A 21,201-nucleotide genomic window follows, 5' to 3' on the forward strand; every position below is an offset into this window, starting at 1 on the left:
AATTTCCTTCTTTTGCAATTGCAGTGAAGAACAGCCTCCTGAAAGACAGAAGCTTTTCAACTGGAAGATAAAACCCAGAAGCAACCTACTCTTCATATCCAACAAAGTATATGAAGTACTGTAGTAGTATTCTTCCTGTTAGTCATCCTGTGTAGTGTTGTATAGCAGCCTACATAATTACATCCACTCCAACAGCATTTACTTCACTCTTACTCATTGCACCTCAGCATGTGCACTCTTTGTATTCTCATCTGAACACCAGTATCGTAACACCCACAAGTATCGTGAAAACATTGTAATGTCCTTACTTATTCATGCACAGTACACTGTCATACATACTGAAGCAAACATTTCACACGTGTATGGGGTTGCTTTTGGTACTCTTGTTCAGAGAGGAATTGCCATAGCATTTCGGTGCTGGACTGCCCATGTGGGCGGGAGAAAGACTGATATGCAAATGGATATTTCCCATCTGTGAAAAGTACAGTGAGCAAAAAGCGTGTGCTGCAAACTCTCATCTCAGAACAGGTTATCATGCCATGTTCTTTCTGGAGATGAGCGCCTGCTTCATTTTTTGATATATTTCAAAGGAACTTGGGGTTGGCAACCCTGAGTTACCTGGGGGCAACCAGACGTGGACTCCCTGCTCACTGTGCTCAGAGAGACAAAGCTTCACTTCACTGATGAGGCCCAACAAGGCTGAAACATGTGTATGGGGTTGCTTTTGGTACTCTTGTTCAGAGAGGAATTGCCATAGCATTTCGGTGCTGGACTGCCCATGTGGGCGGGAGAAAGACTGATATGCAAATGGATATTTCCCATCTGTGAAAAGTACAGTGAGCAAAAAGCGTGTGCTGCAAACTCTCATCTCAGAACAGGTTATCATGCCATGTTCTTTCTGGAGAGGTGTGCCCGCTACCTTTTTTGATATATTTGAAAGGAACTTGGGGTTGGTCACCCTGAGTTACCTGGGGGCAACCAGACGTGGACTCCCTGCTCACTGTGCTCAGAGAGACAAAGCTTCACCTCACTGATGAGGCCCAACAAGGCTGAAACACGTGTATGGGGTTGCTTTTGGTACTCTTGTTCAGAGAGGAATTGCCATAGCATTTCAGTGCTGGAATGCCCATGTGGGCGGGACAAAGACTGATATGCAAATGGATATTTCCCATCTGTGAAAAGTACAGTGAGCAAAAAGCGTGTGCTGCAAACTCTCATCTCAGAACAGGTTATCATGCCATGTTCCTTCTGGAGAGGAGCGCCTGCTACCTTTTTTGATATATTTGGAACATTTCACACAACACACACAGCTACCAGTACAAACTTCCCAACCTGAAGTAACAGCCCATTGCACAATCACACACCAATCTATTTATGCCTAACCTGATATCCACACACTCATGCACAGTGCACGCAAGTACATTGCACAACTTTCAAACCCACACTCTCCTTTTTTCTCCAACAGACAGAAAAGAATGCCAACCAAAAACAACTCTGTAGAAAACAACGCACAAATAGAGCAGATGCAACTAAAAGCATGCAAAATAGTCATCCACCTCTAGCAGAGTTTGTAGAAAATTTTCAAACAAAACAGCTAACACAGTCACTGAACAAAACTGAACCAGCTAACAGGAAAGAAAGTATGGCACCTCTTCCAAAATGTAAAAATAAAAAGAAATGTATTAAGAAGAATACAACTACCAGTAGCGCTAGAACAGCATCTACCAATGTTAACATAGCCACAGTTAAGCATTCCCAAAAATTAATTTTACAAAAAATGTTCCACCGAAGGGTCATTAATAATCTTATAAAAACAGCAGAGAAATCATGCTCAGCCCTTAAACCTTGCAGCTGAAAACGAATCCTGGAAGCTCTCATTGACAGTGCAATGATCCTCAAAAGAAAATTGTTTCTGTTCTTTTTAAACAGAAGGAAACCACTAAAAGAATTAATCAGTAAACTACAAAAAGTACTTTGCAATATCCACAATATGAACATAGAAACCTTTGCAAACGTCTGTGCAGGTGAGTGGATTCACACAACCAGCACAGAGCCATATTTCAATGAAGAGGCATACAAAAAAGAGCACAAAAACCCAATTGCCATACATAGCAGTGTCTGAGGGTATGAATTGGTAGACAACACCATTAAAGCAGAAGAAACCCTCATTGAAAGAATGTCTCCAACAAACTTACAATCAACTCTCCACTCCACGGAACCAATCCGCCCCATGTACAAATGGCCCTGAACCTCAATGTGTAATGTATGAAAACAATCCTTCAAATCTTTATGGCAACTCCTCAATTACTATGTAAAAGCGAAAGAGAAAATGAGAATGAAGAGGTTGCAAACCACAGACTCCTACCAAGTGTGCAAATGCACAGGACTGAGAAGACATTCATTAGCCTGCACTTCCAGGTCTGCTTACAGAAGCACATTTCACCACATCAAAATGTTAGTGACACACCATTTCACTATACAGAATCTCGTCCAGAGACTGTACTATGCAAAAAATCCTGCTTTAGAACTGGAGCATTTAAATCGCATTCTCCTACATGGCGCAGCCAAAGAACTCCTTGAACAAATAGACCACATCCAAAGCAAATATTTTGGAAATGAAGAGCACTTACAAAATCCAGTAACATTAAAGAAGAGTAGCAACAACCTCACAGATGCCAACCTTCTAATACACACGTACTAAAAAGAAATAAAAAAAGTTTAAAAGTGCATCTGCTGAATTGCCAAACCAAGTATGTGTTTGTTGTTGCAGAACTTATTATCCAAAGAGCACCAAAACTGTAGATATAATGTACATAATAGAAGACAATGAAAAGTCCCAATGGTTACAATTAGCTCTCTACCTTATAGCAGAAAACAATTATGAAATTACTAACCTCTCAATACTTTGTACATACTGCACTACAAAGCTTGATAATAACAAAATGCCTTCATGGGCTATCACTAACAACTTGGGAAATATTCCCACTTCTAAAACCACTCCAACAGCTTAATTTGTATGAGAGCATTATAATCCAAACTGTACACCCATTTCAAGCTATAATATGCCTTCAGCCTAAAACAGCCAAGTTGCCTTCTTCTGAATTACTAAAAGGCATTTGTGCCAAAGTAGTTTATTTGCCATTAGCTCTTAAAGAAAATGTAAACACGCGGGGAGTGCAACGGCCAATAGATCAATTTTTGATTATCCCAGAGAATGGTGTACCTACAAAAGTCAAAGAAATTTGGCAACAACTAGTAGACTTAAACAAAAAGAAGCCCTACAATATCTTAAAGAGAACAATCAATACTACAAAGAAGTAAACATTGAAGAAAACCTAAGGAAAACCATCAAAATAATTCAGGATTCCTCATCAACTGGCTAATTTGAACTTGTACATCCTATTACAGCATCCAGTATTTTAGAGAATATACCATCCACCCACTGCACTCCAAAGACAGCATAGACGATGCACTAGAAACATATCAAATGCGGCAAACTAAAGGATCTCCAACCAGCATATGCGAATAAAGTGTAAAAGCACAAGCCTTTCCTCTGCTCTTTCCTACTTGAAAAGGGGTAGGTATGATGAAAGATGCACACAAATAACAGCATCTGAATACTGCTCTTTACATATGTATTCTGAAGACCCCAGATTCAGATAAAGCATTGAATACATATTCCACCTCCTGTTTGAAAGTGAACTTGCAACTCTATGTTACGGAGTTGCACACACATTGAACACAGGTTCCAATTTTTTAAACATATCTGCCTAGCAACTACTTCAAAAGGTACAAATCAAAGATAAAGTTTTGCAGTCAAGTATCACAAATCTCTTGGCCAACATGCATGGTACAAAAGAATACTGGTTCCGTCGTCACACAGATGTACGGTGTATGCGACACAACTTTGGCCCACTCATATGGTTTGTCACTTTAAGTTTTGAAGAGTATACATGGAAACACTGGCAAGACTGCCTACGCATAGCGAGCAAAAACAAAGCAGGGTTAGACATAAAAACACCATGGGAACTATGCACTTTTGACCCTGAAAATTTGTCAATGTACTTCCACCACCACTTTATTGCCATGCTGCATTTCATCTGTAATGAAGCAATTCCTCTGCTCGGAGATTTGCAACACTTCTTTTGGAGAAAAGAATATCAATCAACAGGAGCACCACACATCCACATGCTTTTGTGGATAAAAGATGCTCTTAAATTTGGTCAGGACAGTGATGCCACTGTTTCGTTGTTCATTCACAAATATGTAACTTGTGATATCTCTTCAGAAAGCACACATAGTAAGCTACATATACACATTTTGCGGTTTCAAAGACATAAATGTGGCAAATATTGTCTATGCAGATACACAAACAAAGGCAAATACCACACCAAATGTCGCTTTGGTTTCCCTAAACCAGTTTCAGCAAAGGACAAGCAAACAGCTTCCTGTCTTCTGTTATACAGAGTGTTAAACGCAAATCACCTAAGAACGCATACTGCATTAAAAGAAGTGAAGCTTTAAAGTACATCAATGATTACGATGCAATCATTGCCTCTAGTAGAAACACACATAGGCATACAGTACATTGCAGACAATTCTACTGCTGTTGCACAATATGTGACAGCCTACCTAACCAAAGCTGAGAAAACAGATCTGAAAGACCTCTGGGATTGCAAGTCATCTGACAAAACACTGTCACAAACAGGGGAGCCCAGGAGACTCAAAGCGAAAGCCGCCGCAGTCAGAAATACAATACTGTAGTATTTCTAAATGCTGCAGTATTGTTGTATTTCTGACTGCGATGGCTTTCGCTTGGATTCCCCCGTCCCAGGGGATCCCAGGAGACTCATAGCAAAAGCCGCTTGTGATTGCCATGGTTTTCAAACTATGGCAATCACAAATACAACAACGTTGTATTTATAATTGCTGCACCTTTGCTTTTTGCCTTTTATTTTACGTTTTCTGTGCTCCCATGGGCTTGGGGAGCACTAAAAACATAAAAAGAAAGTGAACGCAGCCTCCCAAGCACCATCTGCACTGGCAGGAGGGGCTTTTGCTGCTTGTTTAGTGCCGGCAGGGCTAAGCTTAACATGAGTTGGGGAGGCTGCTTGAAATGGCAAAATGGATGCTCCCATGTAAACGCGTTGAGCCTTGTTTGCTCAAAGGTTTACATAGGAACTTTCATTAAAATTATGTTTAATGCATGTTTTTCATTATTGCCTATCTGTTGGCACAATAATATTTTTGAGCTCACTATTCCTTTAACACCAGTGAAAGGTAAACCTATTTTTAAAACCTTGGGACTATGCCATAACATACTTGGCAGCATAGGAAATGTAAATCTCTGGCAACATTTTCAATACAGAGTAATAACTCAAAAAATGTGTCAGCCTGCAGACCTCACCTATGCTAACATTTAAAAAATCATTTGGATGGTCTTCTTTCTAAGGGTGCACAATCTATCTTAAATAGTAGACTCATCCACGAGCTTAAATAGTAGACTCATCCATGAGCTATATGGGCATAGCACATCTGCTGCTGATATCATGGAACAATTAGCACACAAGAAGGTGAAATGTATGTCCGTATTGCCAACCCTAGCCAGCTGTACACAATTCAATGAGACAATGTTAAAAAAATAAATGCAATCAATAGTGCAAATTAACTCCACTGACAAACTGGAAGTGCATGGCATGACACTGCCTATGTGTCAACAAGCCACTAAATAACCTAGAAAACTGTTTCTCCAAAACAGCTGGTTTGGATCAAATGTTAACATGGTGTTTGAACTCTAGAGTAATTCTAAAACGTAACGTTGACGTGGAGCAAGGTTTAGCTAATGCAGCACTTGGTACAGTTGTTGGCTTCCAGACATATCCACGTGACAACAACATTCAGTTTCAGAAATTAAAGCATAGGACGCTCAACAGCACGATTCCTTCTTTTCGAAGACATGTATGTACGCAGAGAACATTTCTCTCTGTCTCTTGCATATGCATTCACTATTCATAAATCGCAAGGTCTAACCCTAGATCAGGCATTGATTGACATTGGCAGCACAGTCTTTAAAGAAGGTATGAGTTACGTAGCACTGACACGGCTACGTACACTTGAAGGACTATTTCTAGTCAATTTCGATACAAACAAAGTCGAGACTGATATTCCTTGAATCGTGAAGTACAACAGACTACATGCACTTTACACACCTCATCTCGATATGTACCCTGTTCCTTAAAAAGGAAAAGAAAAGTAATGCAAACAGAACTTATAAGAGATCTCCCAACAGTGCCACCAAAGAAAGTTAAAGCAGCTGCTAATCCATCAAGTAGCACAACCACAAAAGAGAAGGAAGATTGCAAAGTGGGTAGAAGCACACACCCATTTACCGTGGGACCAGTGCTCAGCTATCACTTGCAAACCAGTAAATCAACTTTTGAGAGTCGTGGAGAACACCCTTGATGTTATTTACCCAAGATCACAAACAGCAGTGCCCTTCTGAAGGAATACCAGTGCTGTAAATGTCTTTATGGTTAAAAGTCATTGGTGGAGAATGTGCCCCCAACATGCTGACACTGTTTGTTTCCTCCCGACCACCATTCCAAACATCTTTAAGGACCACTAAGATGGCCACCGCAGCATCCTTCCACCATGCCTGGACCTCATTTGGCTGGCCAAAAGCACTTGGCAGCTTGTAGCAGCCCGATTGGTTGAGACATGCTGCAAATGGGAGGCTGGCTTCAAGCCTGGAGGCAACGCCGGACCCTGTTGCAAGGCCCTGGTTTTAAGGCCTAATTTCTGTCTTTCCATGTCATCCCGGGATACCGGAGCTGGACCTAACATAGGTAAGAACTACGCCTGCAGATTAACCCTGTTGAGCGCTTGTTCCCACCTCATATGCCTTGATCCAGCCAGCACTTACGTACCCATTTCAACCCCTTAGGCATGCTCCCTCAGGCACGTGCCATACCTGCACTTTGCTACAAATTGTAACTTTTGCATAACAGCTGCATGTTACTTGAACTATTGCATGCGATACCAACCTATTTCTTAGCTAAGGACTGTAACCCTCAGCTCATGCACCTCACCCTTGCAAATCACGGTGTTCCTTCACATCACCTGAAAATGATGCCTTTCATCAATGGAAAAGGCACCCCAAGCCTGTCACTACACATCTCGTGCCACTCCAGCTCACATCAATATGAACCTTTGCCTCTGATCCCCACACTGTGCCACATCACTATATTTGTGCTTGCATAACCTGTTCATCGGGACAACACCACACTATGCCCACCTGCAACTTTATATCTGGATGGACCCACCTCTACACTCGCTCGAGTATTACAACAGCTGTACTGTTCTATACTTCACCTTACCCTTCTGTAACCACGTCACGCCTTACAGGTGTCCACCAACATGAGCTCAGCTGCCCAATTGCGCACCTGCTTATTATGAACTTCCTACGTACAAATGTATGACTGATGCAGCCGCGTTGCTACATAAGGCCAGGCTTTCCAAGTTATGCTCCTGCCATCACTGTAACTTAACTACTCATTATTGCATGTCTTGATGTAGCCATCCTGCAACACTGGCCTGGCTTTCCAATTTGTGCACTTGCTATTACTGCACCTTTCCTGCTTATTATTGAATGTCTTGATGTGGCCCTCCTTCAAAAGAGGGTCAGTATTTCCAATATGTGCACCTGCCATTTTTGTAACTCACCTACCTAATACTGCATGTCTTGATATAGCCTCCTTGAAACATGGGACAAGGCTTTCCAATGTGCACACTTGCTATTACTGCACATTTCCTGCTTATTATCGCATGTCTTGATGTAGCCTCCCTACAAAACGGGGTCAGGCTTTCTAATTTGTGCTCCTGCCATTCCTGTAACTCTCCTAGCTACTACTGCACATCTTGATGTAGCCTTCCCATAAAAGAAAGGGGGTCAGGCTTTCCAATTTGTGCACCTGCCATTACTGTAACTCACCTACCTATTACTGAATGTCTTGATGTAGCCGCCTTGCAACAGGAGGTTTGGCTTTCCACTTCTTGTAACTGGATATTACTGCTCCTTTAAGTTACTGAAACCACCTTCTTAGTTAAAGCGCCCAGATGCCTCCGGGTTCGGTGCGCTATATAAATGCCTAAATAAATAAATAAATATGTCTTATAAAGAAACAAGTGGCTCTCCAGTTCATGAAACAGCCACAGGATTTTCAGATCCATTGAAATTGTCCAACACAACTGGTGTAAATGCAATCAATGTTCTGTTCCAATTGCCACCAATTGCTGAAAACATTTACTTGAACGGCACAGACCACTCGTGTTTGAAAATTCTCCTCCTTCATAGAAATGCAACAAGCAATCCTGACAAAACCTACAGTGTCTCAGGAATAAGGCAGGAATTGGACTACTGTGCAGCAATGGTGAGATTGACCATAAACACACAAGAAGATCCACAAGAATGTCTAATGTACTTACTGCAAGTGCTAGAAAGCAAAGATATACCTACAAATGAAATCTTCCAGATTTCGTATATATGGAAACATACATGCACTCTCTGCAACCATGTTGCGCAGGAGCAAGTCCCTAAGGAGTGCATTGTGTATGTATCTATACCTAATTGTGAATCCATTCCATTTCAGCAGCTGGTGCAAAATGCAAATCATGGCATATTATGTACTGTTTGCAATTCAGACAATCGTTCCACCTTACACATAAACACTCATAGCCAATACGCAATGGTAAGCATTTTAGATACAACACAGATGGTACCAAAAACAACTGCAAGCTTACTAGCTTCACAGACAGGCACATATATCTTGGCAAGGAAACCTTCACTACTGTAGGCATAATCTACCACATGGGTACCACAACCAGTGCAGGTCACTATGCTGCATACATTAAACAGAATTGTGAGTAGTTTGAATGTAATTATACTATTGTTACTCTGAAACAGAGATTACCAGCAAATCTAACAAATGCCTACTTAATATTTGTAAAACCTAAATGGACTCACTGAACTGTAGAAGTAGCATAACCTCCTGCCTGATAGACACCAACAGGTATGTAAGTGCAAAAGAAAAATACCCTTCTGACCTGTGAAACTGTAACAACTTAGCATACACCAACTGGTCTGTGACTACAGCCATAGCGCTACAATGCTGTTTCTGAAATGGAAAATAGTTTCAATATAGCAACAGATGTGCATGTTGTAAATTTTTCTGAAAGCTATGCAGTTTTCCTACTGTTAGAATATGCCAACTGCTGTCTAACTGTGCCCATATCACTGCAATGAATACAGCAACTGGCATCTAACTATACCCATAATACTGCAAGTCACTTGCCATCAGTGAAAAACTTGAAATCCACCAACGGGAATGAAAGTGCATCGAAACATACCCTACAAAACTGTGAAACTGTGACAGTTAGAATCTGTCAACTGGTATCTAACTGCACCCATAATACTGCAATAATACTTTCCATTACTATGAAAGTTAAAATCCACCAGTAAAAATGAAAGTTCTTCTGAAGATGCCCTTCAAGACTCATAAAGTATCAACAGTCAGAATACGCCAACTGGTATCTCAGTGCACCCACAGTACTACAATATTGTAACTGCTCAAATCCACCTTCAGGAATCAAACTGCTTCAAAACATACCCTGAAGAACTGTTTAACTAGCAACAGTTTGAATACGCCAACAGGTATCTGACGTCATCGCGGACCTTCCGGACAGTGCCACATGTAAAGGCATTTGCACACGACATGATGACGTGTCCACGAGCACGTCCACACTTTGCGATCAGGTCCGTGCTTCGAGGACAGTTCCGAACTGCATATTCTACTGATCTAGGAACTTTCAAGCTCAAAATATACCTTTGCACAACTACTACACCTAAACTTACTCGTTATCCATGAACAATCTGTTACAAAGCACATACTTGGAAGAATATTAGAAAACTGCTATTTATCTTAAAAATGGCATCAGCTATTGCCATTCCTCCTCCCCAAGAGCCACCACCGCAACCAGCTGGAGGACCTACACAACAAAAAAAGAGTAGCACTTCCAAATACAATGAATACGACCAGGAATATGAGGTAGAGGAAGTGCCTACCTCTAGCATCCAGAGAGAATCATGGGTATGGCAGTTCTTTACCACTGCTGGAAATGTACCAAAGGCTAAAGCTACCAAAGTGAAATGCACTGAGTGCAGTCACCGACTACCTCAACAGTACTCCTACGGGACCACTGCCATGCACGGCCACACCAAATTCAACCACCACAATTCTCTCAGAAAGGCTGTCTTCCTCCTCCTCATCTCCCTCAACCAATACTGCAACCATACAGCCTACTTCTGTGGAACACAAAATCCCAGCAGCTACCTTGCAAGCAATAAAAGAGGCTCTTGATCCATATCCTTTGAAGACACCAGTCCTCTGTATATACTGCAACACACAACTCTGCAGGGTGTAGCAATTTCAAAGTGCTTTGGAAGCTGTAATCAAGGAGCATGAGAAACACTGCCCCTACCATAGAAGTAACACATGCGCAACATCTTCCCCTGTCCACCTTATGCTACTCCCCTACAGCCAATATTACTTTTCGTGACTTGCTGACTGACTACCGCCAGGCTATTGTACTGACTAAAAATACCTTTTTCGGGGGGTTGGGGGGGGGGGGCTAAGATTGAAGCAGCTATAAATAAACCCAAGGCTTTTTTAGAATTGACCTTAAATCTGTCTCCCCACAAGATGCTATTCCGCTTACCTTGATCAAGGACACTGCTATTGAGCGACTCCCACATATTATTGCTGCTATTAACAACTCATTTCAAACTGGTGTAATCCCTAGCCAACTTAAACACGTGCTGGTGCTTCCTATGCTGAAGAAGCCACCTCCAGACCCGAAGGTAATGGCTAATTTCAGACCTATCTCTCTGTTACCTTTTAACATGAAGCTGCTTGAGACCCTGGTCTCCCCTCTTCTTAATTCCTTCCTGGAATCATCTGGCTTTTTTGATCCCTTCCAGTCTTGCTTCCCCCTGGAAGGGAACAGAGTCTATTCTCAACTCTGTTATGGATGATCTTGCCAGGTTAGTTGACCAGGGCAGGGTGGGAGCGGTATTATTGTTGGACCTATCCACCGCATTTAATACGGTGGACCACTCCACTCTTTTGGCTCGGCTGTCTGACGCTGACATCTCAGGTCAGGTCTTGACTGGTTTCAAGCTTTTTTGACTGATCGGACCCAATCAGTGTCCCTGCCCCCTTTTCATTCCCCTCTGGGATGGCTCTTTTGTGGTGATCCCAAAGGATCAGTGCGTTCTCCCATTCTCTTCAATATGTACATTCGTCCTCTTCTCCTTCTTATATTGTCGCATGGGTTTAGATACTATTCGTATGCTTATCATGCGCAGATCCTGGTTTGGCTTGACCTTACCAGGGCTGATACGGCGCCTCGGCTGTGGAGCTGCTTGGAAGATCTTGGCACCTGGATGGCGACCAATTGACTAAAGGTCAATGGATCTAAACTGAGGTACTGGTGGTGTGAACCTCTAGCCCCCACTCTTTTTTGACCTCAGAGTTCTGGCCTACCTCATTAGGCATCTGCCCTAGGCCAACGACTCAGTCAAAAACGTGGGTGTCCTGCTCTCATCCTCTATTTCCATGGCACCCCAAGTTGCTTCTGTATGTAAGTCTGGGCACTTTAAATTACGGATTCTATGCAAGGTGCTCTCCTTCATTCCAACTAAACATTGTGCTCCCGTGGTGGCTGCCCTGGTTCTGAGGACCACAGATTACTGCAACTCTCTTTACTTAGTTCAGCCAAGCTACCTCACTAAGCACCTTCAACTGCTTCAAAATTCTGCTGCCCGGGTGGTGATTCGCCCCTCCCCCCATGCTCACATGACCCCGTTGCTCACTACATTGACTGCCGATTGAGAAGCTCATTCTTTTTATATCTCTGTGTCTGGTACATCACACCCTTTACAATCAGGGCGCCAAATACATACAGGAAAAATATCCTCTTATGTGCCATCCCGGCCTCTGTGCTCTCAGTCGGCCCTGCTGATCTTTGTTCCCCGAGTTAGACTGTCCCGGATTGGCGGACACGCTTTTTCCGCAGTGGCCGCAAAAACCTGGAACAGTCTTCTTCTGCATCTCCCTGCCAGCGATAATCATCTGGCCTTCCGCGTGCTCTAAATACCCAACTGTTTGAGATCTCGCTGCTGATGCACCTTCTGCCCTTTCCCAGCACCAAGATACCTCCAGATGAACGTGCGCTTTAGAAATGTATTTAACATAACATAACATAACACCTGCCCCTCCATATTAGTGTTTGGTGCCTCTTCCCTCATTTCCCTCCCCACCTTACATCCTAACCTCTACTGCAAAAAAACAAACAACAAAAAAAGGAAGGTTCCTTTAGGAACCACCTTTAAATGTTAAAACAAAGAACAAAAAAAGATCTTATAGACTCCTTCTACTTTACATTTCTCAGTAAAGGACATAGGGCCTCATTACACGTTGTGCGGTAAGGGAATACCGGTACCGGTAAGGAATTACCGGTACCGGTAATTTCCCAAGCCAATCACGACCCGGACCCACCGCTATCAGCGCACCCTTTAATTACGGTGCAACTAATAGCGACAAGGCCGCAGGCGCGCGACCCCTAGGCCGGAATTAGCGCCATGGCGCTAATGCCCGGCATTCACAAGCCATGCGGACATGGCATTAGCGGCATGGAAAACACCCAAAAAGCCCTTACCGGCATGGCGCTAATAACGGCATCGAAAAGCACCTGTTAAGAGACCTGAGCAGTGTACCCATCTACCACAGGTTGACAAAATCAGCACAGGTGCATGCAATGGAGACAGGCAGCACAAAAGAGCACACCACACCCCTACCCACACCCCTTCCCACACCAAGATGGTCCCAATAGCAGCAGCATGACATGACGGGCTTGACTACATGATAGCAGTGCAGCACCAACAACAACAGCCTGCACCAGAGGTGACCCGTAACAGGTACCCATTCCTCACACCATACAGGCGATGCCAGCTATCCACTGAGGAGGTGGCTCCTAACCCTTGTACGGAACCCACAGAACCAGCAGGAAGAGGACAACAATATTGGACATCCCCGTACCTGCGTCGTGATAGAGCTGGCAGTCAGCTTTCCAATGACAGTGCTCCGCTGCCTAAGCAGCCTGGGTGAGGCACTCCTGTACAGCCGTGTCAAAGTGGCAAAGATAACCATGGCATGTGTAGAGCATCAAAAAATGTGCATATGATGGAATGTGCCAATTCCACCTGAAATTGACATGCAACCACCAGAAGAGCATGATGTGGATGGGGATGAGTACGGGTGGAATGCCCTGGCAGGACATGCAAGAGGCAATGTCAAGGAGGCACACGATGTGCGTCAGCATCGGATTCTGAAATCCCATCAGACACAAAGGTGAAATAGCATGGACGAGACGGATATTGTTGCCCTGGTGCATGTTTTGAGTCCCACAAAGGACCCTGTCCAAAATAAATGACACATACGCAATGATGGAGACCACGCTTGGGTTTCAACTTCAGAACAGTGTATATTGAACAGAATGTGATAAGAAGTGCAACACCCCAACACACCCAAATGCACCCTTACCCCCCAAAACACCCAAATGCATCCTTACCCCCCTCCCCCCAAAACACCCAAATGCACCCTTACCCCCCTCCCCCCCAAAACACCCAGGTGAGTCTTATGGTGTCTACGTTTCCTGCCCCACATGTGCCACCTGGTCCTTGGTGGACCTAAGCCTCAGGGCCTCCACCAACATTGGGTTGGTGTGATGTGGGGCGCCTCAGGTTGCGCAGAGAGCGGCGCAGGGGGCTGGTCTGCTGGGAACTCGCTGAGGAGGAGGTTCCCGGTCGATCCTGTGTTGGGGGTTGGTGATGCTGCTCCATGATGTCCCCAATACGTAAAATGGGCTGGCGGAGTTGGCCCATTTCCTGGCATATCTGTCAGTGCAGGCCTCAATGGCCTCCTTTGTTTGCCCTGCATATTTGTTGAGGTCATCCCTTAGACGGCCTGTCTCTGCCACATGCTGGGCGACCAGCGCAGTAATGCCTTCCTGCCTCCGGGTGATGGTTGCAAGGTCAGGAAGGGTGGTAGGTGCTGCTGGGCTGGACGGTGTGCCCTGGTCCGTGCTTCCGGCATCAGGTGAGGACACCTGAGGGCTCCATGCACCTTCTACAGTGTGGGTGTCATGTGCTCCCTGGCCAGCAGATCCGGACGTTGCCCTTGGACTCCCCTCAATGGACCATGTTGGGCTGGGGGCATGGATTAGTTGTAGGACGTCGATTGCATCCTCCTCATCAGTGGGCGGTGCGGTGGCTGCTGCCTCCCCAGATGAGCTGGTGGCAGCGGAGTGCGTGCCCTCCGTGCTCATCTCAACAATGATGGGGCACACTGGCGTGGGTTCAGCTACAACAGGAGCCTTGCCCTCAGGCTGTGATGAAATGGTGCTCCTGCCGCCCTTGGCCCTCTGCAGATGGACTGTCCTCCCTGTTCCCCTGGAGGTGGTGGCGGTGTCACCTTTCTCATGCATCCTGGCTTTTTTGGCTGCTGGGGGAGTATGTGCTGGAGTGCTTGTGTCTCCAGTGTCTGTCGGTGATCCTGTGGAGGACATAAATAGGGTACATCATCGTTAATGGGTCTAGGTGCCTCATGCAGAATGTTCACGTCATGCTGCTCTATGCATTGGGGCCTATTTATCAGTGATTCTTTTAATGGGGATGTCGGGTTGGTCATGCATTGATGGGTCTGTATTGCACGTGTATATGGTGATGCATGCATGTATGTGTGTGGCTGGATCAATGGCCTGGTCATCAACACATGTTTGGGGTACCCCCTCACCCTTCACTGTGCATTGTTTGACGTATACAGTCACCTCCATCAGATGAGATGGCCACATCATACTCCATATCTCCAACCCCCTCTATGGTTTCGACTCCTATTGCGGAGGCACATGTCTCCTCCCACTCCATCTTCAGAGGTGATTCTGCGCCACCTCCTGTGGCCATTGCAAGGTTGCCGTTGACAGATAGGATATTCCGCACACGGAGCCGGAGGTCGTCCCACCTCTTGCGGCAGTCCTTCACACTGCGGGTGGTAGTGCCTACCGCACTAACTTTGCGGGCAACTTCGTCCCAGATGGCCTTTTTCTTGATGATAGCCTCCCGGCGCATATCATTGGCGAAGACGACTTCGGCATTGGCTGCAAGTGTGCTAGTCAGCATTATGAGCTCTTGAGGTGTAAATCTCTCTTTCCGCTGACGATCTGAGGTTTTTTTTAAGGCCTTTGACATCTTCGGGCAGTCCTGGATGGTTTCTTGTCGGAGTTCTCTGGAAAGAGGTCCTGGATGCAGAGGATGGCAATGGATTGTGTTTTTAAAGATGGCCGCTGTTCTCTTTCCCATTCCTGTGCGATGACGCTATTTCCGGTTCCGCTTTTTAACGGTGTCCGCTAATAGCGTTGACCGTTATTTGCATATTGCGTGAGGGAGGAGGTGCTATCAGCACTTTGGTCGAGGCCGGTAATGGGCATTTTGTTGACTTTCGCGGCATTGTGGTAAAGTCATTTACGGCATGGCGCTATGCTCGTGTCCGCGAACTCGTAATGGGACGCTATTAGCGGTCTTTTGCGAGGGCGGACACGCTAATAGCGCCATGCCGTAAAATTTTGATTTTTACCGCACAACGTGTAATGAGGCCCATGGACTCAATAAGATTTTCCATTGTTTCCATTAGAATTTTGTGGTATGCTAATGGGAATAATGTGGCATTCATCTTCTGTTCCAGGGACTGAAATGGGGGATAACGGCCCAGCAGCCCAAGTTATCGGCCCAAGCGAAGCGTGGCCGAATAATGAGAGCTCCTGACAGTTATCCCCCGTTACAACCTCTGCAATGGGGGATGAGGACCATTAGCACCCCGGGTTCCCAAAGCGGTAACCTGAGATGCTAAAAAAAATAAAGGATTTTTCTTCCTAAACCAGGATGCCTGCGACATCCCGCTGTAGGATGGAAAATGGCCACCATGGAAAGCGAAGGCGGGGCGCCATACAGAGTCCCTCTTCCCTTTCCATGGCAGCCTACAGAAGGGGAAGAGAGAATACTATGACCGTATTACCACAAGCACAATTTTCTTTCCCTTTCAAACCTATCCCACTTTCGAATAACTTTGCCACATAGCTGGTCCGAGGTGGACATGTCCACCTTAATCCCATTTGTCGTCCCTCGTAGTCATGGCCAGTAGCCAGATTGTCTGGGTCATGAACATATGCCATGACCCAGACAATCTGGCCACTGCCCATGCCCACAGTCACCAAAAGTATATCACTTTGTTCCTCATTACAGGGATGGCGGAGAACCATGGCGCTATTGGTTCATGCCGGTAAAATACCGGCACAGCCTTGGCGGAAAGGGGTAATTCCCCCTTCCACCATTGCCCTTCCCCATTCCCATTTTTGGCCCATAGGGCTCAGTGGGAATGGGGAAGGCGCTAATTACGGTACCGCAAATTGCGGTACCGTAATTAGCTCCCTGGGTCCCTTTGCGGGTTGGTTTTTAACGCCTGCAAAAAGCAGGCGTTAAATCCCCCAACCCGCAAAGGGACCTCGTAGTAAGGCAGTAAGAATTTACCGGTACCGGTATTTTACCGGTACCGGTAAATCCTTACCGCCATCCGTGTAATGAGGCCCTATGTTTTGTACCTACATTATGACACTTGTCAAAAAATAAAACACAGGCACATTTGCAAAACCATGCATTAAGATCCATGCCAATGCTCCTTACATGAATTTGCTGGAAATCCGCCCATGTTTTAGTTTTTCAAAATTGTCAAATGTACATACATATTATAGTCATATAACTTAGCCCCCACTTGACAAAACCCATTCAGACCTTACACAAACATTCAAGATTGAGTCTATAATCTTTCTGGAAACTTTTATCCACTTTTGTCAAACAGCAGCAAAGTTATAAGCCATTTCAAAATGTTGAGACCCCCATCTAAGTTTGCCCCCTCTTGACAGAATCCCACCAAACTTTGCGAAACCATTCAGAATCAGGTCTAAAATAGAATTCCGAAATCATGCAGTTTCATTGAGTGGCACCATCCAAAAACTGCTTTTCACCAACATGTAATGCAGAAATAGGCATACATGTCCCCGAATATCTGAAGTGTTAACGAACATCAATGGACCATGCCCAAACAGCAGGACTCTTCACGGATTTCGGGGTGAAAAACCTCTCCAGAGATTGTTTGATAAGTTTGACAAGTGCAATGGTGTGTTTTTTAATATGTTTTTACAGCGATGTCTGCGGACACCGGCCACTGTCCATTGCGTCTATCGAAGAAAAAACAAAATTGGGACCCCCCCTACAACTATGCCAACTCTTGACGAAACCTCACCAAACTTACCAGACACATTCAGAGCGGGCCATATACATTTTTTTTCCAAAGTTTAGGAAGGATTCGTCCAGGGGGAGCATCGGTATAAGCCGCCAAAAAATGTCTCTTCTTGTGATTTGAGCAACTAAACCATACCTACACGGCCGCTACCGCAGGCCCTGTAATAAATGATGACCAAACTGCAAAACAGTCAAAAACACAGCATCACTCATGGAATACTTCCCCAAAATTGAGACCAACTCCTTCAAAGCAGCAAATAATGTCCTTTATTCAAGTCATGGTGGGCAATAACATATATAAATAGCCTCCTCCCGAAGTTGAAAGTCTGCCTTCCAACTGAAGACTTCAGACACAAAGTCCAGGCCTAAGTCTACCACAACAATGTGGGAAATGACCTTGTCACTGGCATTATTGCAACAAACATGGCCCCAGTTTGGGCTGTCTAACTGTGAAGGGTTGGATTCTGCTCATAGGACTACAAGGATGAGTAGAGGTAAAATGGCAGCACAATCCTAAAGGTAAAACAGGATTAATTAAGAGATATACCACCTTCACCTTTTGTGGTAACGTGAGCCAAGGGAAGGCTATGCTCTATAGAGTAGTGTGAAGGTGAACCAGTAGTGACCCAAACAACACAGTATCACAGTTCAAAATAAAGGGAACGTTAGATCAAGGTGTTGTACAAATATGTATACTTTAATAAAACTCACTATCTGCACATAGAACAAATAGAGACTACTGTACAAAAACCCACCCCAATGGAAGAACAGAGAAGATGCAACAACCTGGAAAAGGTAGCACTCGAGTTCCATGGGTGGTAGGTTACACATTAGCCACAAAAATTGATATGTTAGCTAAAACCGGGAGAAATTTTGGCCTAACCAGACTCTAGGGTCTGAGTGGACTGGTGGGACCAGTTTTGCGTCAACAGTACCTGGATTCAGTACTTGGTGAGCTGACAAAGTCAAATCCAGTGTTGAATGTAGATGTGAGAACAAACTCAGTTCGGGCACATTGGATCATGTGGGCCCAAGTAAGCGGGTGTCAAGTAGGGTCGAAGGTGGTTGCTCTGTGCAGTAGAAAGGTGGTTCTCAAGGATGCAGGTCGGGTGGTCCAGATACACTTCACAGTTGTCCAGAGTGAGTCAGCCTTTAGCCACTGGATGTGGGTGGTTGAGTGATGCTCCAGTGGTTCGAGTAAGTGGTCAGCGGTCATCGAAGTGATGATCTTGGGTGTATCGAGGTTCAATCGATGAGGCAGCAGTTCAAGAGCTAGCTGGGTTGAGTCATGGGTTGTAACACCTGGATAGAGTCAGCTTGTGACTCTCCTGTGATTTGGTTTGGTTCCAGCCATTGAGCAGTCGATTCAGGCCTAGCAGCTGATGAGCTTTAGCTAGGACATGATGCAGTGCCAAACTGGTTCAAAGTACAAGCAAGTTACAAGTGGTGGAGGAGTGCAGTAACCAGTGCCAGCAACTTCCCTCTTTCTCCAGGTGTGGTGAACACAGAGTGACCACTTCAGTGTGGTAGAACAGGAAGCTTCAGCTGTTCTGGCCCTCAGTTTTCTGTGAGGCCCACTCAGGGGGACTCAAGGATAGGATGGTTATATTCAAGGTCTGCTTTCCCAGCTCAGGAAATTCTGGTGCAAAGTGATAGATTCTAATCCACAGCAGAGGTCACTCCTGATGTGCCCTCTGAGTGGGTAGGGAACAGATCTACTTCTATCTTGGATAATTTCTTCATCACCTTAGACTGAGGGCTTTCTAAAGAACAACTTTCCCAAATGAAATCCTGTGAGAGCCTCTAAGTGCATCTGCAGCCTTAAAGGACCAAAGAGGATCTGAGAAAATCTGAATAATTGGTGGGAGACCCCTTATCTTAAAAGAAAAATTCCTAGGGTGACTGGACTAAAGCTAGACTGCTTTTTAGTGGTCCATTCCCTGCTCTTGAATGGAGTGGACTTTGCCCTTCTGATTTCACATCAAAAGTGGAAGGCACAGGAAAGAGAGAGGGACAGGGAGAATCAAGATGGGTGAAGTCTCCTGACATTTACCAGAGCCGTCCTGCATATTATAATCCTACCCTTTTCCCTTCTCAGTGAGAACAAAGGCCTTTAGAAATGCAGCACCCAGGTGTGAGCCTTCGCCTTTTGGAAGGGCGTGCTCCTTTGATGCCCGGGCACAGGACAGCTGACCCTCATTGCAAAAATAACTATGCATTGTCTTTGCACAGACTTTGCACTGCAGAAATGCACTGTGCACGGTTACATGAATCAGGGTGTGTGTGGTGAGTTGCAAGTCAGTTTTCAGCAGTGCAAAGTTACTTTGAACCGTGCAAAAATGTCCATGAATTAGGACCACATACTTTGCTTTTGGCATGGAGCTTTGCGAAAGGGGAATCTGATCAGCGGATTACCCTTCAAAGGTGGAACTACCAGCATCATTTTATTATTGTATCAAAATCAAAAAAGCCATGGCTTTCCACCCTTGCCAGATGGAAATGACTCACACTGACATGTCATGGCATGACTCATAACAGGAAACAAGCAATTCAACCACATTTCTCCCATCCCAAAGGAGCTTCACTGACTCCCACCCTAGTCAGAATAACCATTTAGAATGTCTGCATTAGTTTAGTTTAGTTTATTTACTTATATAGCGTGCCTAACCCAAGGGTATCTAGGCGCGTTTACCTGAAAACACAGCAAGTTACAAGATTACATACACAGTACTACAAAGTTACAATAATAGGCATGATACATAATTACAATATATAATATTACAGAGTTACAATTGTACAATAGACCCAACATGTAGTGGCAGTGATTGGCAGGCAGTAGAGGCAGCTTGAATCAAGACTTGCCTGGTTTAGACAGTGAGAGACCATTCTATACAATGATATATAATATAATATGCTGGTGAAGGAGAGGACTTTGCTGACAGCTGGGTTAGATAGAATGCTGAGCGAAGAGCCAGGATTTGACTTTAGCTCTGAAGGCCCGAAAAGAGGGTTCTGCTCTGATGGCTGGGGGGAGTGAGTTCCAACATTTAGACGCTAGCACCGGGAATCTGGAACCTCCTGCCGTTTTCATTTTATACTTTGGGATGTTGAGGTGGTTGAGATAAAAGGATCTGGTGGGTCTGTTACCTAACAGGCCCCCACCACTCACACACCAGCCTACGTAGTTACAAAACTCATTAGCTCAGTTGAATCCTTCCCCTCCAGAGCACAGGTAATCGCTATGCCTGAGATAAAACGGGAACACAAGAAAAACAAGAAAAGGCGTTCTCTTTCTGTGCCCCTGACAACGGGAATTCCATCCAGGTGGCAATCTTGACTGACCAATGCTCTTGCAGTGAAATAAGTAATTTAAGACCTTGATCTTTCGTCACTACATACATGTGTGTGACCTTGGCTCCTTTTCTTCTTCCATCCGATCCCACCCCCAAGGTCAGCCCATCCTGTGCCACATATTGTAACCTCATATTTTTCCTTGAATGGTGGCATGTCTTTCCTGCACCACATTTGCAGTGCAGGTCTGCACTGCAACGCCTTTGCATCATCAGTCTCCATTGTAATGCAAATATGGTATGGGTAAGCTGGGTGTTAGGAGGTGACAATTCTTGGAAGTATAGCTCAGGGGCAACGTGCTCGCCTTGGAAGCAAGACGACACAGAGCACCACAGGTTCGATCCCCGGGTCCACGCTTAGAAACCTATGGGGGTTAAGCGCGT

This window comes from Ambystoma mexicanum, chromosome 12 (genome assembly GCF_040938575.1).
Source record: "Ambystoma mexicanum isolate Mex_15411 chromosome 12, UKY_AmexF1_1, whole genome shotgun sequence".
Classification (NCBI taxonomy): domain Eukaryota; kingdom Metazoa; phylum Chordata; class Amphibia; order Caudata; family Ambystomatidae; genus Ambystoma; species Ambystoma mexicanum.